Source organism: Puma concolor, chromosome E2 (genome assembly GCF_028749965.1).
Source record: "Puma concolor isolate L17-30 chromosome E2, mPumCon1.1.hap2, whole genome shotgun sequence".
NCBI classification, from domain to species: Eukaryota; Metazoa; Chordata; class Mammalia; order Carnivora; family Felidae; genus Puma; species Puma concolor.
Window position 1 is genome coordinate 24,079,716 of NC_141681.1, and position 18,009 is coordinate 24,097,724.

The window sequence follows — 18,009 nt, forward strand, 5'->3', positions numbered from 1 at the left end:
CTCTTGTTTAGGATTCAGATGACATGAAATGCATTTGTTTAATGCTTTTCATTATTTATTTTTCACAAATAAAACCTGTGTTAACTTGTTGCAAAGTTACCAGTGAAAGAAAAGCAATCCATGCCTATCACCATTTAAATTGGTAGTGTGTTTTGAGAATTTGGATAGTTGTTTCCAAAACAGCCTCGCATTTAGAAGACCTAAGGAGTACCCTACCCTCTTGAATGAGATTTGCATGAGGCTCCTTACCCAGTAGCCCACAGGTTCTGTATGCACTGTTTAAATATTCCCAAACCACCCCAGATTCTTCCACTCTGACTTCCCCATTGTCTCTGAACTTCAGGAATGACTGTATGGAAGCTGGTCACAGTGCCAAGTGCAAATGGGAAGCTCTCCCCACCGTCTCTGACTTCTGCTTCTACAGTTAGGCTTGTGATCAGTAAAGCCTAGTTCTAAGCCCCACTTTCCTCATCATTTAAACTAGGGTAAAAATAATACCCTTGTATACTTATAATGAGAAATAAATACAGTACAAACCCCAGGTCCTGGCCTCTGGTAGCGACTCAGTAAATATAATTTCTTTGATGTAACCTATGATAATATCTGCTCTGAGCCTTGCCACCATCATGTGGTCACAAATTCATCTCATGCTGTCCTTCAACCCTCTGAAAATCATTTTCCCCTACATATTTAAAAAGGCCAGATGATTTGTTTTTTAAGTTTTGAAAGAGCAACACCTGGGTGGCTCATTGGCTAAGTGTCCGACCCTTGGTGTCAGCACAGGTCTTGATCTCACATGAGTCTGAGCCCAACATTGGGCTCTGTGCTGACATTGTAGAGCATGCTTGGGATTCTTTCTCTCTCCCTCTCTCTCTGCCCCTCCCGCACTCGCTCTCTCAAAATAAATAAATAAACTTTAAAAATATTAAGAAAGAAGCATGGGCATTTACTAAGGGTAAGAAGTTATTGAGAATGGTTGTAATGAAGCTGTTTAATCACAGATTTCATAAAGAACCTAAAATAATTCCTGGTCTTAAGGTCATAAGTGGGGCAGCTATAGGAAAATACTGATTTGAGGGGGTGGTGGTTAAAACCACATAAAGATTTAAAAAAACACAAGAAAACTGCAGCATTCTGAAAATATGGCAAGGATTATTTTGATATGAAAACAAGTATTACTTGTTGAACATTTCCTGTAAAATTGAATATCTCCATCTCTAAGGGAAGCAGTCTTGCCACCTAATAAATATGTGGGACAGAGAAAAATTATAATTTATTGATGGTGCCTCTTCCAGGCATTCAGTTAAGTACTTTTCATATAGTAACTCATCAAATTCTTACAAAACCCTGTAAGATATCTATGATCATCTACACTTTAATTATTAGGAGACATACTAAGCTAAATACATGCTCAAATAAAATAAGGTAGGAATAAAGCATTACCCGTATTTGAATGCAATTTTTTTATTAAAGTGTGCAGCCTAACCAAATATTCAGAAGTTCGGCTATAGTAAACTCAAAGTGCATCTGCCTATATCATTTGTAAATTATTTGCCTGTTTTTGGAGAAAACATTTTACTGGTCACAGAAATAGCTTAATACATTCTCAGATGGAACAATTTCACTTGTTATTTCTTGAAGATTTCACTACCTCTCTCTTTCAAGCAGACAAACTCTTTGCAAAATTGAAAGTCCTTTTATATGAAACTTCCCAAATCTACCCTCATCCCAGATAGATTTCATCTATTCCATCCCTGTATTTCCATAGTATGCTTTACTGTATTACAATGTTTTACTAGCTAGTTATTAATAATTTATTTCTCTGTGAATGCTGCTCTCAATTCCATTAGATTTTCAGCTCCGGGAGGGTAGATTTTCGGTCAGACTATACGAAACTGACATTTTTAGGTCAGAATTATGAAATAAAAATCTCAGTGGTTCATATTTACTAGATCCTACTTAATTTTATATCTATCAGAGGCCCTAGAAGGATGGCTAATTTTTTTTTTATAAAAACCTGTTTATTTAATGCATATTCTGTGCCAAGAAACCCACTTGACATTTTAAACATTGTAATTTATCACCAGAGCAACTACCTGGCATTTTTATTGTAACAGTTTTAAAGCTAATAACTGTGCAGCTCAAAATATTTTAGTAAAAATTAAAATTTTTCTTTATATATTGAGTCTATTAGCTTGTGTCTCATTCTCACATGTATTCAGTTTCCATCATTGAAGATTACTGGATATATACTTATTGAATGAAACCAAGTACTTCTAAGGTGGAACAAAAGTAGGAATTATTTTGCAAATTTCAGAATCAATTTTAGTATATGTGCTGCCAAAGCGAGCACCAGAATCAATTTTAAATGTTTTTTTTGTTTTTTTTTTTTGCTGAAATCTGAGACATAAATATAAATTCATATAAAATTTAGTTTCCATAATAGGAGTTTCAGGTAAAAATGGATGTTCTTGCTTATCCTTCAAGTTAGAAAATCTTGTTTTAACATTATCTTAATTTTACTCACCAAGGACCTCTGATGCTTGTTAATACATGCCTGTTTGATCAAATTTTAATCAGAATGGGTAGCATAATTCTGTCTTCAGGTCCCACGATGAAATGTGTGTTTATTATGCAAGGGACATGGCCATTGCCCTCACACATCTATTGCAACTGTCTGAGTGTGTGTCTCCAAGGCTGTTTCAAGGGTTAGAGAAAGGTGTTTGATAGAAGATAATCTCCATAAAGATACAACCTGGTCTTCCTCCCCATCGACTGCATCTCGCACAAAATGTGACCTCGACATATCTTTCTCTTCTCTCATGTCTTTTAAAATATATGTGTTTGGGGCGCCTGGGTGGCGCAGTCGGTTAAGCGTCCGACTTCAGCCAGGTCACGATCTCGCGGTCCGTGAGTTCGAGCCCCGCGTCAGGCTCTGGGCTGATGGCTCGGAGCCTGGAGCCTGTTTCCGATTCTGTGTCTCCCTCTCTCTCTGCCCCTCCCCCGTTCATGCTCTGTCTCTCTCTGTCCCAAAAATAAATAAACATTGAAAAAAAAAATTTTTTTTTAAATATATGTGCTGATCAGAAACAATTGAGAAAGGGAGAGAGAGAGAGAGAGAGAGACAGACAGACAGACAGACAGACAAAGGTGTACTGATCAGAAACAATTGAGAGAGGGTGAGAGAGAGAGAGAGACAGACAGACAGACCAAGGTGTACTGACTTAAGAATGGAGGATGGTCAGAACTGATAATCCATCAAATTGTATTTGCCCTCTAGACTCCTCATCCTAACCCAACCTTGAGCGTTCCAACTATGAGATAGTAACCAGCTATGTAAAAATAATATGTGACAAAAGAACTATCAAAATATATGAATACTAAAACTATGCGCACTGAACACTTTCAGCTCTAATTATGCGGGTATACAAATCAGCAAAAGCAGCTGTTTTGGGGACTGCATTTCATTGACTTCAGATTAGCAAAGATTTGAAACGGCATTCATCGACTGTGACATTGTGCCTGTATTTTTCATCCCTGAAAGACCATTCTGTGAGACACTGTTATGATTCAAATGTCATTCACACTGGAGTAGCAGGAACAAAGCAGGATTTCCAGTAGAAGAAGATCTAATTAAGAGAATAATATTTACTTATTGTCTGTGTCTAATTAGTTTCCCCTGTATTCGTGTTTATAAAGGTGGCTCTGTTATAATTACAGTTCAACAAGAAGTAGTTATGTAATGTGTCCTATTGTAAAAAATATAGCTCAGATACTCTAAGGTCTTTTCCCCTCTTCCTTTACACTTACCAACACATATACACAATAGAGCTATCAATTGGTTACATTTCACTCATTACTTTTTCTTCACAGTGTGAGACACACAGTAATAAGTTCAGTGGGGGGAAAAAGTACTGTTATTTCACCATCCGATGAATCCAACCTCTGCAGCACATAAGCCTCTGAATGTGGGGGGGTGATTAGAAGCTCACTGTATGTTTTCTTGCATTTTAAAAATTATACTTCCCTCTCCCTCTCCCTCGCATGTACATTTTCTGCAAAAGGATAATAAAATAGAGTAAGATGAAAATGACATAGACATGGGTTGCCAATGTGGGCAAATAGACTCCAATTATTGATACCCTGTGTTCATGGAGGAGGTAAATTTGGGATGAAAAGCAATCTCATGATTTTCTGTGCTTACTAAGATCTCAAAAGATAATTTTGATCATGCCAATATATTGTTACTTGCCTTTAAGAAACTGTGTTAAATACGATCAGGAACATGTAAGATCGTATACATCTCATCCCTGCAAAAACTCTCATGCTCTCTTGTCCACATTCCTTAATACCCTAACCTAAAACAGTTCAGGATAGCTACAGAAGAGGGTGATGTCGGGTGCTGTTACAAGTCACAAAATATCAGTGGCTTAACAAAATAGAATTTTATTTGTATTCATGAAACTGTAAAATGAGGGTGTTCCTGGACACCAGGTGATGTATCTCCACGTGGCAGTTCAGGCCCCAGGCTGATTCCATTTACTGGGGTTCTCAGATTTTTCTTGTAACCAAGATAGAAACAATGGGAAAAAAAAAACTTTTTAAAATTCTGGCCCAGAAGGGACAGACATCCCTTAAGCTCACTTCCCATTGGTAAGAATAAAGTCACAAGATATGTGTCTGGGAACTACAGTTTGTTGCTGGGCAACCTTCTCCCAGTGACAATTCCAGATTTTGAAAGAGGAGCACACATTCTGATGCAGAGCCAACCAGCTTTTCTGCATTGTTCCTACAGGAATATGGAGCAGGCTGCTCCATTCCTCTTCGCCATTTCGTTCGGTGAATCCTCACTCAAACCTCAAACTACGTTCAAGCATAATTTCTCTTTACAGTCGTCTGTGATCTGCCCAGACAAGATAAGAAATCGCGTCTTTCTTGCAGCTCTAACATCTGTAAATCTTTCTAGTAGAGTAGGTAAAGTGTTTGTGCATAACTATTTAATTGTCTGTCTCTTATGATCATTTCTAGTATCGTTTCTACTACTTTCACTCACTCTCCTTGAGTTATTTCATCTGCCTTCATTGCTTCAGTTCTCATTTATACTATGATGGATTCCACATCTGTACCTCTAGCGTAACGCATTCTCGAGATCTTGAGGCTGGTAATGTGAATTAGTCAGGATTCTCAGAGAAACAGAATAGTAGAAAGAGAACAATATATGAAGAGATTTATTCTAATATTGGCTTGTGGAGTATAGAGTATAGAGAGAACTGAGATGTCCCATACTATGCTTTCTGCAACGGAGAGACCCAGGAAAGCATTTGGCATAGTTTGAAGGCTTGAGAGTCAAAGAGCCAATGTTGTTTTCCAGTCAGAGTCTGAAGGCCTGAGATCCAGGAGCACCTAGGTCAGGAGAAGATTGACGTCACAACTCGTGCAATCAAGCAGAGAACAAATCAACCTTCTTGTTGTATTCAGGCCTGAAGATTGAGTGATGATTATGGACATTGGTGAGGAACATCAGCTTTCCTCAGTCCATTAATTCAAATGCTAATCTATTTCAGAAACACCCTCACAGACACATCCAGGAATGATATTTAGCCCGATTCTCTGGGCGTTCCTTGGCCCAGACAAGTTGTTACATAAAATTAACCATCACACAAGTATACACCCACTTGGGAATATTTAATGGCAATATATTTATATATGTTGCTGCATTTCAAACCATCCCAAACTTTAGTGGCATAAAGCAACCATTATATTAAAAATTTTTTTTTGAAGTTTATTTATTTTGAGAGGGACAGAGACAGTGTGTGTGTGAGGGGGAGGGCGTGGAGAGAGAGAGAGAGGGAGAGAGAGAGAGAGAGAGAGAGAGAATATCAAGTAGGTTCCATGTTGCCAGCACAGAGCCCAACACAGGGCTTGAATCCATGAAACTATGAGATCATGACCTGAGCCAAAACCAAGGGTTGGATGCTTAACCATCTGAGCCACCCAGGTATCCCATAAAGCAACCATCTTAGCGTGCTTATGATTTTGTGGTTTCAGACCCAGGCAGAGCACGGGGGAGGTGTCTTATCTGTGCTCCATAGTGACTGGAATCCTCAACTAGGGTGATGCAAATTTCCAGAGACAGCTTGCTTTGATGAACTGAGTCTATGTTTGGGCCTTCATTTCTGACTGTCAGCTGGATTACTTGGTTATTTTTATTATTTTTGCTGTGTTTGGAATACACAAGTCGGCTTCTGTGCTCACCTATCCAGTACATACAAACGGATGCCTATAACAGTCTCTCAACTACATTTTTCTTTAACTTTGTGAATATTTTGCTGGGGGTTAAAAGTTTTATTTCAGAACACAAGTTCTTATTGCTTTATGATTCCTCTAAATTGTCCTAAAAAAATCAACAGTCTTTCTTTAGTTCATTTTCCTCTTGTCATATTTTAACATAGTGAGCTTGAAGAAGCCAATTGCCATGTTTTAATGTTTTGCCTATAAATTTCCTAGCCAGATCCATGAGTCAATTGGGCACTCTTTCTCTTTTCCATATTTTCTCAGGCTACAGTGTTGCCAAACATTCTGCTATTACATAGGTAGTGTCTCTCGTTTTTCTTTTTCTTTCTTCCTTTTTTTTTCTCCAGTCTCCAGAAACTTCTCCCTCATTGTCTTTCAGGACCTCCTCAACAGGCTTCTTAAGAAAATTCTGGCCTCCATCCACCATTTTAAAGTCAGTGCCACAAGTTGTAAATTTTTATTGTAGTGTCCTATCACTCCCAGATTACTGAGTTTTGTTACAGTTAACTATTGCTGTGTTACAAGATATTCCATATTTAGTGCATAAAGGAATGACTGTTTTGTTACACTGGTTACTTTGTTTTGATTAAGAATTTGGGTAGTACACCATAGGGATGGATTTTCTCTGTTGTGCTCTTTCTTAATTAAGCTGGGATAGCTCAATTAGTTGGAAGTGGGTAAGACAACTTGATAAAATTCCCAATCCTTTAAAGTTACAACTTCAGCACATTCTTTGGTCTCCATTTATATTCTCTCTAACTAGTTAGAGATCCCCTTCCATCTCATTATATATGCATAGATTTTCCCCTGATATCCTGGAATTCCTTTTAATAGCATTACTTATTTTATGGGAAAGAAAGAAAAAAAAAAGACAACTTTGACTTGCTTCTCTATCTCATGAAACTAAATTCTCTGTGAAAGGAGAGAGAATATCATTCTTGTTTACCATCATATCTTCACCACAACACATTGTTACATGTCAGGTACTCAGTAAATACTTAATGAATTTTGAAGCCATCAATTGTTTTTTAGTTCCCACTGGAAAACAGAATTATCTTAGTGGCAGTTCATCTCAGTGACATAGTTGTATGTTTGTCCAGATCTAAACATACACAGAATTTATCCAAGATACATTAAGACAAGTTAGCTAGAGGGAAAGCCAAGTCATGATTTATAGTGAGGAGACAAATGTTTTAATGAGTAAGACAGTACTCAGAATATAATCTGAAAGGCATTGCAAAGCCAGAGAGAATGAATCACAATTTCAAAAGGTGGGATGAAAGTGACATTGCCAAAAAACAGAAACAGAACAAAACACTGAAGCTAATGGGTTGGTTTGGATAGATGCATTACGCCATCTGGTTTTGCTTGAGGAGAGGAGCTTCACAGATATGACAACTTAAAGGAGTGTTTTAGACTATGAATTAATTGGAGGCTATGATGAACAACATAGCATTTCCAGTATCCTCTCTTCCATGCAAAAATCTTGGTAAGTGAGCACCTAGAAAGTTACCCATTGGTCTTTGAGAGCACTTACTAAAACTCACCTGGGATTTATACTGGTGTTGGGATATAGTTGGAAATGACTAGGAGGAAAGACATTAAAAGAAGTCAAAGAAGGCCATCAGTGAGAAAAAATAATGGACAATGATATTTAGGTAAAGTCTCAGCCATTGCTATTTTCCCATAATTATTAAGACATTTATATTTAATCAGTACTAAATTTCAAGAAAAGGGTATCTGATAATTATAAAATTGGACTCAGGTCTGTTGGACACAGAAAGTTCCTTTGTCAACAGTGATATGAAAGCCATACTGTATAATCTCTTGGTTTTACATTCTGTGTCTTTTGCTCAAATACTTTAACATGTACTGTAATGCAGTAGACACCCTTACACTTGAGTCCTTATGTGGAAAAGCTCTCCTGATTCACCTATGGCACCTCTGCTCATTTTAAACCTTGTGTTAGAACTTATGCAGTGGTCAGTCTCTACACCATGAGTGAGGTGGGCTCATTTCCCTAGGCATAGACTAAACTACTAAATTCACATATATTCTGTCATTATGTTGACCAAAAAATGGTGTCATCCTCAATATTCTAGCTCATTACTTAGGCTGTCTATAGTAAAAATTAAGTGAAAAAGGGACTTACTGGAAACTGTGGGATAACAGAGATTTCTTCAATCGGTATCTCTTCATATTTCCTCCAAAAAAAAAAACCATACCATTGACAGGAAAGATCAAATAAAATAATACATCACCCATATTTGACACATAACTACAGTACAGAGAATTCTACAGTCCTCAAGTGATAATAATTAAGAAAATACATATAAAACACCAGCAAATTTAGCTCCACACTTCATACTGAAACAGAGCCAGACAGAGACTATAAAATAGGAGAAGGTAGCCTATGTCCACCACTATAGAACACTGACATAAGTCACCTTAAGAGTTAAAAACGGTGGGGGAAGACTTCTACACTGAAAGGGGAAATAAGAACACACCTGATCAGTGGGTCGTGATACTTGATATTGTGAAGTTAAAAGAAAGTAGCTATAAAATGTGTCCAAAGAACAGAAGAACAGTATCAGGAAGAATTGGGTTTGGGAGCCAGAGGCTTATTTGCAAACTTGGTGGTGAGGAGAGAGAGAAAGAAAGAGAGGGAAAAGGGCAGAAGGAGAGAGGAAACCACAAAATCAGAAGAAATACTAGCTTCTCCTCCAAAGAGTGTTATTTCTTAATCATCTGTACTTCACTGTGCCAAAAGAGATGCTTTTAAACTGAGAAACCTAGTGAGTTACTCAAACTCCACTCTGTGAGTATAAAATCACCTGTTATTACTTGTGCAGGATAATATAAAATATTTGAAAATGAATAAAGGCTGTCTAATCAGATATACTGTGTAAATTTAGTGTAAGAACATTGACCACTAGAAAATATTTCAGTTGATGATAAATCACCTCCCTAAAAATATGCCACCTCAAAACAGAAGTAAACTATACCATAATATGTCAAATTGAACTAAATATCTTTCAGTATGTCTTTACAGTAGAAAGAAAACAACCTCAAGTCACAGATTTATAGATTCAGAAATGGACAAAAAAAGAAAGATGCAAAATGAAAATTAACCAAATGTAGAAAACAAAAATTAAAGACAGAGAAAAATACGTAACAATTTATAACTAAAGAACAATCACAATTATGCCTGTTTTCCAATAGAAACAACTGAAAATTTCACAAAAGAAATTAGATTAAATTAGCTAAAGCAACCAAATAGTGATGGAGATAAAAGATTGTTGGGATGGGGTGCTTGGGTGGCTCAGTCAGTCGAGCAACCAACTTTGGCTCAGGTCATGATCTCACCACTCTTGGGTTCAAGCCCTGCATCAGGCTCTCTACTCACAGCTCAGAGCCTGGAACCCGCTTCAGATTTTGTGTCTCTGTGTCTCCCTCTCTCTCTGCCCCTCCCCCTCTGGCACTCTGTCTCTTTCTCTCTCAAAAATGAATAAAAACATAAAAAAGATTGCTGAGGATGATCCATCCTTGAAGAAGAAAAAACAAAACTGTAGATGAGAACTAATATTTAAAGCTGTAATCCAAGAAAATTTGGGAGTTGCAAAAGCAGATCTGAATATGTATATTTAAAAGTATACTGTGTCGGGGCGCCTGGGTGGCGCAGTCGGTTAAGCGTCCGACTTCAGCCAGGTCACGATCTCGCGGTCCGTGAGTTCGAGCCCCGCGTCGGGCTCTGGGCTGATGGCTCAGAGCCTGGAGCCTGTTTCCGATTCTGTGTCTCCCTCTCTCTCTGCCCCTCCCCCGTTCATGCTCTGTCTCTCTCTGTCCCAAAAATAAATAAACGTTGAAAAAAAAATTTAAAAAAAAAAAAAAAAAAAGTATACTGTGTATGTGGAAAAATTGATCTGGAATTATCCACTCTGAGAGATAACCTAGCAAAACTATCAGACTCAAGAAATTCTAAGTAGCTGAGGTAATGGGAACCATAAAAGAAATTTGAAATTCCAGAAGTTATATTCTCATTTAAAAAAGGTAGAAAAAAAGGCAAAAAAAGCAAACACAGCCTCACAAAACTCATCCCTTTAGCATAATTAGAACACAGAGAACTTCAATTACCTAGAATATATAGAAAAAAACAAGGACATAGAGATTGGTATGAGAGGCTACTACTGTCCAAATCTTGGACAACTTGTCATCAACAATAATATATAGCAGTGTTCAAAATCACTTACCCAAAATGTCCAGTTCTTTCAAGGGAGGGTTTAACTGCCAGGAGGCAAATATTGGCGGTCTCTTTCATTTCCATCCCTTTGCTTCCTGCAGGTCACATGCTCTCCTGCAGCCTTTGTAGTTATGCCTCATAACCTTGAGGAAATCAAGAACTTTCTGCTCACAGCCAGGAGAAAGGATGCCAAATCTGTCAAGGTCAAGTAAATAGGATAATGTGAAATTTAAAGCTTGATGCAGTAGACATTTTATATTGTGTTTATCACAGACAAAAAGAAAGCAGAGAATCTGAGGCACTCTCTGCTCCAAGTTTTGGCAGTGAAGGGGCAAGGAGCAGAAATGAACCAGACATAGTGATTCGAACTGTGTTAATTTTTTAAATAGAAGGAAGGAAGGGAGGGAGGGAGGGAGGAAGAAAGGAAGAAAGAGGGAAGAGAAGGAGGAAGGGGAGGTGAAAATGAGTAAACTTTTTTCAGGGATAAGAATGCAGCTAGTAACTGTATAAGGGATGATAAAATTTTTAAAATCACCATTGTGCAATTGCCAATGTAATAATTATGTAGGCAGTGATTATCAGTGTTATATGCTTACATGAAATCTTTTTGGGAAAGAGAATATTTATAATCTTCCACTGTATAACCTCATACTAACCCCCCTTAATTGTAAACTCCTCAAACTATCACACCATAGTATAACCTTTAATTGTGAAAGATATCTTTCCGTATCTTTGAATGGAAACATCTGTCAGACACCACCTGAATCACGTGATTTGTAAAACTAATAGTGAGAAAAGTTGATGTCATCTTGTACATTTTTGGCCAAAATTTGGGGCTCTATGTTTTTAAAATGATGAAACCAGCACAAGAATTTCAAAAATAAAGAAAACAAGTCTTACTTGAGATCTCAAAGACAAACTTAAGCTCTTCTAGTTATGAAACTATTAAGCATTGGCCAGACCAATGTAAAGACTTTGAGAAGGTCTCTACTAGGAAGTTGTCTACTACTGATCCTCAGATGGTCTCCCATGGGCTATAATGTAGATACTTGAAAATCTTCGTGACCATCATTCCTAATTAGCTTAAGTAGCATAATTAACCTCTGTCTAGGCAAAGATTACAGGAAAATATTACTTAAAAAATTTATGTTTATTTATTTTTGAAAGAGAGACAGAGACAAGCAGGGAAGGAGCAGAGAGAGTGGGAGACACAGAATCCAAAGCAGGTTCCAGGCTCTGAGCTGTCAGTACAGAACCTGACATGGGACTTGAGCCCACAGATGGCGAGATCATGACGTGAGCCAAAGTTAGACATTTAGCCATCTGAGCCATCCAGGTGCTCCTAAGAAAATATCACTTAGCTAATATTTATGCCTAGTGGATTTCCCCTGCCTCTCCTCAGATCCTGAGGCTCAAGAAAACAAGGGTGATGGTTTTATTCTCTATCTTTTACCATAATCACTGGCTAAATTCCCTGGATCCATGCATTTACTCAGTCACTGTGGATATGAATTGAATTCTAATTAATAGATAACACACACACACACCCTAACAGAATTAGGAGATACTAAGCACAGATCACATATTTAATCTCCCTCCAACTTTATTTTCTCCAAACTACTTCTGGAGAAGTATTTTCTCTGCACTTCATCTTTAATCTATTTCAACATCAAATTTTCAGGGTTCTCAGCCAATATATAACTAATTTCTTAATCTTCTTTAAGATGTGACAATTCTATGTGGTAAAGAATTTCTTTTTTTTTTCCTTTTTTTAAATTTAATCTATTTTTTATAATTTACACCCAAGTTAGTTAGCACATGGTGCAACAATGATTTCAGGAATAGATTCCTTAAGCCCCTTACCCATTTAGCCCATCCCCCCTCCAACAACCCCTCCAAAAACCCTCTATTTGTTCTCCATATTTAAGAGTCTCTTATGTTTTGTCCCCCTCCCTGTTTTTATATTATTTTTGCTTCCCTTCCCTTATGTTCATCTGTTTTGTATCTTTTTTTTTTTTTTTTTTTTTCAACGTTTATTTATTTTTGGGACAGAGAGAGACAGAGCATGAACGGGGGAGGAGCAGAGAGAGAGGGAGACACAGAATCGGAAACAGGCTCCAGGCTCTGAGCCATCAGCCCAGAGCCTGACGCGGGGCTCGAACTCACGGACCGCGAGATCGTGACCTGGCTGAAGTCGGACGCTTAACCGACTGCGCCACCCAGGCGCCCCTGTTTTGTATCTTAAAGTGCTCATATGAGTGAAGTCCTATGATATTTGTCTTTCTCTAATTTCACTTAGCATAATACCCTCTAGTTCTATCCACATAGCTCTAAATGGCAACATTTCATTTTTTTTCATTGCTGAGTAATACTCACTGTGTGTGTATATATATACACATATATACATATATATATATACACACACAGTGTATATACAGTGTATATACACACAGTATGTATATATATATATGTATATATGTGTATATATATACACACACACTGTATATATACACTGTATGTATATATATACACTGTATATACACACTGTATGTATATATATATATACACACACCACATCTTTATCCATTCATCCATCAATGGACATTTGGGCTCTTTCCATACTTTGGCTATTGTTGATAGTGCTGCTATAAACATGGGGGTGCATGTGTCCCTTCGAAACAGCATACCTGTATCCCTTGGATAAATACCTAGTAGTGCAACTGCTGGGTTGTAGGGTAGTTTTATTTTTAATTTTTTGAGAAACCTCCATACTGTTTTCCAGAGTGGCTGCACCAGCTTCCATTCCCACCAGCAGTGCAAAAGAGATCCTCTTTCTCCGCATCCTCGCCCACATTTGTTGTTGCCTGAGTTGTTAATGTTAGCCATTCTGACAGGTGTGAGGTGGTGTCTCCGTGTGGTTTTGATTTGTATTTCCCTGATGATGAGAGATGTTGAGCATGTTTTCATATGTTGGTTGGCCATCTGGAAGTCTTTCTTGGAGAAGTGTCTATTCATGTCTTTTGCCCATTTCTTTACTGGATTATTTGTTTTTTGGGTGTTGAGTTTGATAAGTTCTTTATACATTTTGTATACTAACCCTTTATCTGATATATCGTTTGCAAACATCTCCCATTCTGTTGGCTGCCTTTTAGTTTTGCTGATTGTTTCCTTTGCTGTGCAGGAGCCTTTTATTTTGATGAGGTCCCAGTAGTTCATTTTTGCCTTTGTTTCCCTTGCATCTGGAGACATGTCAAGTAAGAAGTTGCTGCGGCCAAGATCAAAGAGGTTTTTGCCTGCTTTCTCCTCAAGGATTTTGATGGCTTCCTGTCTTACATTTAGGTCTTTCACCCGTTTAGAGTTTATTTTTGTGTATGGTATAAGAAAGTGGTCCAGGTTCATTCTTCTGCATGTCGCTGTCCAGTTTCCCAGCACCATTTGCTGAAGAGACAGTCTTTATTCCATTGGATATTCTCTCCTGTTTTGTCAAAGATGAGTTGGCCATACGTTTGTGGGTCCATTTCTGGGTTCTCTGTTCTGTTCCATTGATCTGAGTGTCTGCTTTTGTGCCAGTACCATATTGTCTTGATGATCACAGCTTTGTAACACAGTTTGAAGTCCGGGATTGTGATGCCTCCAGCTTCGGTTTTCTTTTTAAAGATTTCTTTGGCTATTCGGGGTCTTTTCTGGTTCCATACAAAATTCATGATTGTTAATTCTAGCTCTGTGAAGAATTCTGGTGCTATTTTGATAGGTATTGCATTGAATATGTAGATTGCTTTGGGTAGTATTGACACTTTAACAATATCTGTTCTTCCTATTCAGGGGCATGGAATCTTTTTCCATTTTTTTGTGTCTTCTTCAATTTCTTTCATACACTTTCTATACTTTTCAGGGTATAGATTTTTCACCTCTTTGGTTAGATTTATTCCTAGGTATTTTATGGGTTTTGGTGCAATTATAAATGGGATCGATTCCTTGATTTCATTTCTGTTGCTTCATTGTTGGTGTGTAGGCATACAACCAATTTCTGTGCATTGATTTTATATCCTGCAACTTTGCTGAATTCATGGGTCAGTTCTAGCAGTTTTTTTGGTGGAATCTTTCGTGTTTTCCATATAGAGTATCGTGTCATCTGCAAAGAGTGAAAATTTGACCTCCTCCTGGCTGATTTGGATGCCTTTTATTGCTGTGTGTTGTCTGATTGCTGAGACTAAGATTTCCAATACTGTGTTGACTAACAGTGGCAAGAGGGGAAGTCCCTGTCTTGTTCCTGACCTTTGGGAGAAAGCTCTCATTTTTTCCCCATTGAGGGTGTTATTAGCATTGGGTCATTAGTATATGGCTTTTATGATCTTGAGGTATGATCCTTCTATCCCTACTTTATTGAGGGCTTTTATCAAGAAAGGATGCTGTATTTTGTCAAATGCTTTCTCTGCATCTGTTGAGAGGAACATGTGGTTCTTGTCCTTTCTTTTATTGATGTGATGAATCATGTTAATTGTTTTGCAGATATTGAACCAGCCCTTCATCCCAGGTATAAATCCCACTGGGTCGTGGTGTATAATTTTTTTTTAATGTATGGTTGGATCTGGTTGGCTAATATCCTCTTGAGGATTTTTGCATCCATGTTCATCAGGGAAATTGGTCTATTGTTCTCCTTTTTAGTGGGGTCTTTGTCTGGTTTTGGAATCAAGGTAATGCTGGCTTCATAGAAAGAGTTTGGAAGTTTTCCTTCCATTTCCATTTTTTGGAACAGCTTCAAGAAAAAAGGTATTAACTTTTCTTTAGATGTTTGGTAGAATTCCCCTGGAAAGCCATCCGGCCTTGGAATCTTGTTTTTTGGGAGATTTTCGATTACTGATTCAATTTCTTTACTGGTTATGTGTCTGTTCAAATTTTCTATTTCTTCCTGTTTCAGTTTTAGTAGTTTATATGTTTCTGGGAATTTGTCCATTTCTTCCAGATTGCCCATTTTATTGGCATATAATTGCCCATAATATTCTCTTATCATTGCTTTTATTTCTGCTGTGTTGGTTGTGATCTCTTCTCTTTCATTCTTGATTTTGTTTATTTGGGTCTTTTCCTTTTTCTTTTTGATAAAACTGGCTACGGGTTTATCAATTTTGTTAACTCTTTCAAAGAACCAGCTTCTGGTTTCATTGATCTATTCTACTCTTTTTTGGCTTCAACAGCATTAATTTCTGCTCTCATCTTTATTATTTTCTGTCTTCTGGTTTGGGGTTTTATTTGCTGTTCTTTTTCCAGTTCTTTAAGGTGTGAGGTTAGGTTGTGTATCTGAGATCTTTCTTCCTTCTTTAGGAAGGCCTGGATTGCTATATACTTCCCTCTTATGACTGCCTTTGCTGCATCCCAGAGATTTTGGGCTGTGGTGTTATTATTTTCATTGGCTTCCATGTGCTTTTTAATTTCCTCTTTAAGTTATTGGTTAGCCCATTCATTCTTTAGTAGGATGTTCTTTAGTTTCCAAGTATTTGTTATCTTTCCAAATTTTTTCTTGTGGTTGATTTTGAGTTTATAGCATTGTGGTCTGAAAATATGATCTCGATCTTTTGTACTTGTTGAAGGCTGATTTGTGTCCCAGTATGTGATCTATTCTGGAGAATGTTCCATGTTTACTGGAAAAGAATGTATATTATGCTGCTTCAGGATGAAATGTTCTGAATGTATCTGTTAAGTCCATCTGGTCCAATGTGTCATTCAAAGCCATTGTTTCCTTGTTGATTTTTTTATTAGATGATCTGTCTGTTGCTGTGAGTAGGGATTTGGAATCTACTATTATGGTATTACTATCGATGAGTTTCTTTATGTTTGTAATCAATTTTTCTATATATTTGGGTGCTATCACATTTGGACCATAAATGTTTACAATTGTTAGGTCTTCTTGGTGGATAGACCTCTTTATTATGATATAATGCCCTTCTTTATCTGTTGTTGTAGTTTTTATTTTATGATCTAGATTATCTGACATAAGAATGGCTACTCCAGCATTCTTTTGTCAATGATTAGCATGATAGATAGTTTTCCATCCCTTTACTTTCAATCTGAAGGTGTCTTTAGATCTAAAGTGGGTCTCTGGTAAATAACATATAGTTGGATCATGTTTTTGTCCATTCTGTTACCCTATGTCTTTTGATTGGAGCATTTAGTCCATTGACAATTAGAATGAGTACTGAAAGATGAATGTATTGCTAATATGTTTCTTACAGAGTTGGAGTTTCTGGTGGTATTCTCTGGTCCTTTCTTGTCTTTGTTGCTTTTGGTCTTTTTTTTTTTTTCTTTTTGTTTCATCTTTTCTCCCCTCGGAGAGTCCCCCTTAAAACTTCTTGCAGGGCTGGTTTGGTGGTCATGAACTCCTTTAATTTTTATTTGTCTGGGAATCTTTTAATCTCTCCTATTTTGAATGACAGCTTTGCTGGATAAAGATTTCTTGGCTGCATATTTTTCATTTTAATTTTTTTAATGTTTATGAGAACAAAGGGGAGGGGCAGAGAGTGAGGGACACACAGAATCCGAAGCAGGCTCCAGGCTCTGAGCTGCCAGCACAGAGCCCAATGTGGGGCTTGAACCCATGAACCATGAGATCATGACCTGAGCCGAAGTTGGACACTCAACTGACTGAGCCACCCAGGTGCCCTGGCTGCATATTTTTCTGATTTAGCACATTGAATATAGACTGCCACTCCTTTCTGGCCTGTCATGTTTCTGTGGATAGGTCTGCTGCAAACCTGATCTGTCTTCCCTTGTAGATTAAGGACTTTTTTTTTTTTCCATTGTTGCTTTCATGATTCTTTCCTTGCCTGAGTATTTTGTGAATTTGACTATGATATGCCTTGTTGATAGTCGGTTTTTGTTGAATCTAATGGGAGTCCTCTGTGCTTCCTGGATTTTGCTGTCTGTGTCTTGTCCCAGATTAGGAGAGTTTTCTACTATGATTTGCTCATATAACCCTCTACCCCTTTTTATCTCCCTCATCTTCTGGGACCCCTATGATACTGATTTGTTCTTTTTTAATGAGTCATTGATTAAATCGTGCTCTGTTGCCTTAGTCTCCCTCTTTTTTCTGCTTCATTAGTCTCCATATGTTTGTCCTCTATATTGCTGATTTGTTGCTCTGCCTCATCCATCTTTGCCGCCGTGGCATCCATTCAAGATTGCAGCTCAGTTATACCGTTTTTTTTTCATCCTGAGTAGCTTTTACTTCTTTTATCTCCATACAAAGGGATTCTAATCTATTTTCGACCCCAGCTAGTATTCTTAATTTCGTGATTCTAAATTCTGGTTTAGGCATCTTGCTTGTATCTGTGTGGATTAAGTCCCTGGCTGTCATTCCTTCCTGCTCACTTTTTTGAGGTGAATTCCTCCTTTTCATCATTTTGAAGGAAGGAAATGAATTAATAAAGTAAAGAAAAATTAAAATGAAAAAACTGAAATTAAAAAAACTTAAAATTAAAACA

At 37.5% G+C, this 18,009-nt stretch overlaps 1 long non-coding RNA gene and 1 pseudogene across 1 annotated transcript in view; both read left to right on the plus strand.

The window, feature by feature from the left end:
• The window catches only part of LOC147573430 (uncharacterized), a 198,082-nt gene that overhangs the window by 82,925 nt on the left and 97,148 nt on the right, over window positions 1-18,009 (plus strand). The gene's annotated exons all lie outside the window — the stretch shown is intronic.
• On the plus strand, window positions 10,666-10,893 carry LOC112857281 (large ribosomal subunit protein eL38 pseudogene; annotated as a pseudogene).